The sequence below is a fragment of the Kryptolebias marmoratus genome, unplaced genomic scaffold (genome assembly GCF_001649575.2).
Source record: "Kryptolebias marmoratus isolate JLee-2015 unplaced genomic scaffold, ASM164957v2 Scaffold28, whole genome shotgun sequence".
In the NCBI taxonomy this organism is placed as follows: Eukaryota; Metazoa; Chordata; class Actinopteri; order Cyprinodontiformes; family Rivulidae; genus Kryptolebias; species Kryptolebias marmoratus.
The window spans coordinates 69,533-75,899 of NW_023665762.1; the positions used below are offsets into that span (position 1 = coordinate 69,533).

A 6,367-nucleotide genomic window follows, 5' to 3' on the forward strand; every position below is an offset into this window, starting at 1 on the left:
GCTATCTAGTTTACCTGCTCTCGTCTTTTTCTGCCAGTTTGGAGCGGATGATAATGAGTGAATAAATAAGCCGGCCTCTGGGGGAATTGGCTGTGTTCAGTTATGTGACAGTGACACGGAAAGCCGGTACGCTCTGCTGCATCGTAAACACGCGTGTTTGTTGGCTGGAGATCATGTCTGCACATTCATGTGTTCATCTGTAGCCACCACTGGTGAATCTTTTTGTCTTTTTGCAACACATTGGTCTGCTCTGAAACTCAGTTCAGAGTCTTTCTCCTGATGCGGCGTGCCAACCATGTTACGCTGAACGGGGTAAATGATTTATTTGTGCCGGAGGTGAGGTCACTTCCTGGTTTTTGTGACAGCATTCAGCAGGGAGCAGATCTGCTGGAGATTCTGAAGTGTTTTGTTTGCTTGTTCCCTTCATGCTGTGGGAGTGTATTTTGGGTTGTTTACCGGTCCGAACCTGGCTGGATGGTCCAGTAGCAGCAGGAGAGGGGAAGTCCCCAGTGGGAGGGATAGGATGTGGCCTGAGAGGGTTGCTCTGTGATTGGCTGGAGAGAGAAGACTCTAAGGGAAGTTTTACAGAAAGAATTTATTCTTTCTTTTTTACAATGGAAGAAAAATGTAAAATGTTGGAAACAAATACTGGACTCTGAGGGAAACAGGGAATCCGTCTCGGAGGGATGTCGAGGGCAGGAGCGCGTTTATTTTTGATCTGCTCCTGAGGCAGTATCCTGTCCTGGACGGGTGGGGCTAAGGACGAGCCAGGGAGCAGAGGAAGAGAACTGAGACCGTCCATCTGCCGGTCCCAGACACACAAACACACAGACAGAGCCATGCTGCTGGAAGAGGTCCAACTCTGAGCGACAAATACTTGAAATACTAAGCCTAGCTTCAACACACACACACACACACACACACACACACACACACACCTTCAGTCCAAAACATGGCTCACTCTTCCTGCTTCAAAAACAGACTTGGCTCCTGTAATTCGAAGGTTCGGTTACATCATCACACAGCAGCAGACTGTGCACGGATCATGTCCTCGTGCAAACCAATACCTGTCGAGCAGCCTTAGCAGACAGCTCACTGACCGTACACACACACACACACACACACACACACACACACACTCGTGCATATTAAAGGTGATGATGATAACAGCCGGCAGAGAGAAGCAGGACAAAGCAAATTAGATTTTCTCTTATTTTTATCTTTTGCTTTCTTCTGTCATCCTCCTCCATCCTTTCCCCACGAGACGATGTGTGTGTGTGTGTGTGTTTTGCTGTGGGGAATGCGACAGGGCCATATTTCCCAGGAGTCTGAGGCTCTGCAGGCTTTAGCTTCGCTCTATAAGCAGTTTAGGAAAAACAATGACAGTCACCACACACACACGCACACACACACACACACACACAGACACACACACACACAGACACAGACATCCTCATCAGCTGGTCTGCTCTGGCTTTTTTTTCTCTGCTGTTTGAAGAAAACAGAAATCAACGCAGGCTTCGTGTTTTTGTTCATTTATTAAATGTGGTTTAAAAGTTCAGCAGAAGATAATTTGTTATCTTTTTATTTTGTATTTTTATCTTTAACATCACAGAGTAAAAGTGTGATTTTTTTTTTAATTTGTCAGTTAAAAGTACCATTTGTTTGCTGTAAATAAATTAAGGTGACATCAGAGTGTGAAATGCTGATTTTAATAAAACTTTTATGAACTCAAGCAGCGTTTTTTTCCACAAAAATGAAAAACAAAAAATACAAATAGAAGAATTTTCTGATAATTACCGTAAATAAAAGTGGAAATGATTGTAAACTAACTAGGGACATTTTTAAAATCCCTAACTCTTGAAGGTGTTTCTATTATTCTTTACTTTGTTCCAAGGCTTTTATTTTCTAATAAGCCTCCTTTTGTACCGTTTTAGTCAAATGTATTCATCACACTGTGATACACACGTCTTCTGACTGATTTCAGACAACAACAGTGTAAATGAAGAGGAGGTGTTGGTGTTTCTTCATCTCTCCTGCTTTACCCTTTCTCCTCCTCCTCTGCCCTTCCTCTTCATTCCTCCATCTACAGATTCTTCCAGTGGAAAACAAACACTTCCTTCCTGCAGTCTTTCTGAGTCGGTGCTTTCACGTTTGGCCTCAGCTTTGGAGGTCTCACTCGAAGTGAGTGTGTTTGAAGAGGATTTAGGCGGTTAGTCTGTTCTGGCCTCCTCGCTTCATGATCAGATAAAGAGGAATGAGTCTGACCTCTTCTGGCAATGAGAGGAACCACTGAAAGCTGGAGATCAGAAGGATGAGTGAACAATATGGAGAGGAGGGGTTTCGATCATAATGGGGTCAGTGGCCCCCAGTGAGTTCCCCTCCACTTTAACACACGGGGAACCAGAGAATCTGTTTGTTATTTTCTTCATTTGTTCATGTGTTTCTGTGAAAGCCTGCATGTGGCTCTCCAGCGTTGGCTTTAATACTCTTTCCTCTCCTCTGGACTGGCGAGCTTGGCCTCTAAAGCCTCGCCATAAACACAAACACCAAAGGGCTTTAACAAAACATGCGCAGCAAGATAAGCACCACAGAATGACAAATAAGTCTTTATCAACCCCAAACCACGTATAATCCTTCCCATTCAGGTCCCCATCCACCCATCCTCTGTTCATCCCCCTATCCTCTCCTCTTTTCCCTTCTCCCATCCTCTCTTTCTTAGTTTGGCCCTTTTTTCTTGCCATAGAGAGACCTATCTGCAAGAGACAGTGATTAATCTGAAAAAGCTGCTTTTAGTGGGTGGAGATGATTGGGAAGCTCATCTGTGTTTGTGAGGACGCTGGATGACAGAGGAACATTTCTGAGGGAATTCATGTTTTTATGTGACAGAAAGAAAAAGATAGAAAACGTTTCACTGAGAGAGATAGTCTGTCCAGGAAAATGATTCACCAAACAGAAAAACATTGTAATGTCTGGGGAAACAATTCACCATCCAACTTCCTTGCGACCTCACCCTGATTGCTATTTGTCTGCAGTATTCCAAGGTACTTGTAGCTGTCCCGGACATCTGCAATGTTACCTTTCGTCTCTCGCTCCCTGAACCACTCTTTCACAATTAAAGCCCGATGAATCCTGGCATTGTCATCTTGGAATATGTCTGTGCCATCAGGGCAGAAAACATCCATTGATGGAATAACCTGGTCCTTCAGTATATTCAGGTAGTCAGTTGACCTTTGACCTCATTCTTTGAGCTCATCCTGTTGCTGAACCTGGACCTGACCAACTGCAGCAACCCCAGATCATAGCACTGCCCCCACAGGCTTGGACAGTAGGCAACACTTCACCTGCCTGTCTTCTTACCCTGCTGAGCCCATCACTCTGGAACAGGGTCAATCTGGACTCATCAGACCACATGACCTTCTTCCATTGCTCCAGAGTCCATCTTTATGCTCCGCAGCAAACTGAAGCCTTTTTTCCAGTTAGCCTCACTGATTAGTGGTTTTCTTAAGGCTACACAGCTGTTCAGTCCCAATCCCTTCAGCTCCCTTCACATTGTGTGGAAATGTTCTTACTTTCACTATTAAACGTAGCCTGGAGTTCTACTGTTGTTTTTCTTTGATTTGATTTCACCAAATGTTTATTGATCCCTGATCCCGATCATTCAGGATTTTTTTCCGGCCACATTTCTACCTCGAAGACGATGGGTCCCCACTATCCTTCCAGTTTTTAATAATGTGTTGGACAGTTCTTAACCCAGTTTTAGTAGTTTCTGAAATCTCCTTAGATGTTTTCTCTGCTTGATGCCAATGATCTGACCCTTCTCAAACAGACTGACATCTTTTCCACGACCACAGGATGTGTCTTTCAACATGGTTGTTTAAGAACTGAGAAGCAGCTCATTGCACCAGTTGGGCTTAAATAACTTGTTGCCAGCTGAAACATGATCACCCATGCAGTAATTATCCAACAGGAGGCTTAGTTAAATCCAGGTGGTGACTTCTTTTTGGCCAGGCAGTGTACGATAAGCGCTACATGTAGCTATCATTGTGTGTTCCCAGGCAGTGATGACATTTGTTCTCTGCATCTGACCCATGACACATGTGAGGTACACACAGCTATTTAAGCAACGGGGGAGAGGTTAGGGATTATTAGGCGTTTTGCTCAAGGACACCACAACATGCAGGCATGGCTAAGAATTGAACCTGTGACTTTTCTGCCCTACCACTGCACCACAGCTACCACATTATCTGAGGAACAAAGAGTTTGTTTCACATCTGCAGTGAGATCAGGCGGATCTGTAGGAAATTAGTGTGAAATCGAAGTCAGATCTTTAAATTCCCATTCAAATCTATGTGTGTGTGTGTGTGTGTGTGCGTGCGTGCGTGTGCGTGTGCGTGCGTGTGTGTGTGTATAAAAAGTGTTTTTAGTTTGCAGTAACACATCAGAAGGTTCTGGCTGCAGTTTATTATCGACTTGTTTCTTTTCTTTGTTTCTGTTTTTTTTTTGTCTCGTCTTTCATCAGAAACTGTCTAAAGCAGAAAGTGTTGGTTCTGTGGGAGGTGTGTGTGTGTGTAGGTGGGGTGGGGGGCAGCCCATTATTTCTCTCATCATGTGTTCTGACTCGTTCTGCCTTTCTCCCCCCCTCCCTCCTCTCTCCCTGCAGAACCACACACTGAGTCAGCACGCGCAGTGAGACCGAGGCCCGGCAGGATCTCTCAGCTCAGCCGCGCCCCCGACCCAGAGCCGGCAGGGGACCCCCATCTCCACATCGCAGCCAATCAAAGTGTCATTTGCTCCTCACATGTAAAAGTGTAACGATGGCGCCGCTGGGCGCGGCTATTAGGAGCAGCGGGGGAAGGAATATTAATGGGATCTGCTATTAAATAAAGAAAAGTGTAAGAGCGGGATGAAGGGCCAGGAAAGGTATTGTACGTGCAGTATTTTTATTGTCCTTCCCCCTCATGTCAGGCTTTCTTTTTTTTCTAACAAACACAAAAGAAAAAAAGCAAGAAACAAGATTGTTTAGAGATTTTCTTTCTACTTCTTGTATTCATAGGTGTTCCTTTTTTCCGTTATTCCATGTACCCTTATTGACTTTATTTCTTTGTTTTTTATTTCTTGCAGTAAGTAGGTACTTGTGCTGTGTTGTGACTGTTTGCCAGTTGTAAAATTCCTAAATGCTTTCCTCCAAGCTATCCTTTTTATGATTGTTATATATATATATTTTCCTTTTTGTAATTACTATGAAAAAGACATCAGAATAAAGTGCAGAAAACATACAGATCTTTTTCATTTTTTTGGTTGGGTTTTTCAGTCATGGGGCCTGTAACGCTTATTGTAAAAAAATAAATATCATCAGTTTCAGTACGTCAGGTCAATGACTGCTTTTTAAATGTGAATTAAGCAGATTGCAATAATCTAGTACAAAAAAGAAAACAAATAAATAAAGAAAGAAAATAAAGACTACCTGTGTGATATGAATTTATTTTCTGATGCATCTAACCACTGCTCCACTGTGCCACTGTGAGACCAGATTTATTTCCTTAAAGTCCTCCTTAAAATGGAGGAAAAAGAGAAATTAGTTTTCCATCTGTCAATTAAAAAACCTATCAGAAAGTCTCATGACTCCATCCTCATTTTAAAGACAATAAGGGTACTTTTATAGCAGATTTATTAATGCTTTAATAACTGCATTTATAAACACTGCTCATGTACTAAAACAGGTTGACTTTAACAAGCTCATGTGCTGCACTTTAGATTCTTTCAGGTACCGATAACTGTTCGGCACTTAGCTTAGCTCATATCCAGGCGACTGTTTGATTTTGTAAATACTAAAAGTAAATGATGAAGAATTCAGGTAAACAGTGAGAATACAGAGTACAGGTAAATGTTGGCTCAATATTTGGCTAGAAAGGAATTATTTTTAACTAATACACTGTAAGTGCCAATACTTGATCTATTAACTGTTTACAGCTAATTAATAACTGCAATAATTGGTCATTTATAAGGGTTCCTTATTGTAAAAGAGGCTCACAAAGATTTTCTGCATTTTCAGCTCTTCTAACAGAACATCTAATTGTTTCCATGATGTGGTTGTTTATTAGTGACACACTGATGTTCTCCATCTGCACTCCTACAGTTAATCTCATGAGATTTTCACGCAGGGAAAGAAATAAAAAGGACATAAAGATCTGTGCTCCAGTGCCTTCAGAAATAACCTCTGAACGTTCACACATTCCAACCACAAACTTCAAACTACTGTACTGAGATACTGGGTGATACATCCGAACAGTGAAATGGAAAGAATATGATAAATGTTTTTACAAATAAAAAAATGAAAAGTGTAGCAGTGTTACTATACTGATGA

General features: G+C 42.3%; 1 protein-coding gene across 5 annotated transcripts in view; it reads left to right on the forward strand.

Moving 5' to 3' along the window:
- The window catches only part of LOC108228561, a 31,255-nt gene that overhangs the window by 9,660 nt on the left and 15,228 nt on the right, over positions 1–6,367 (forward strand). The gene's annotated exons all lie outside the window — the stretch shown is intronic.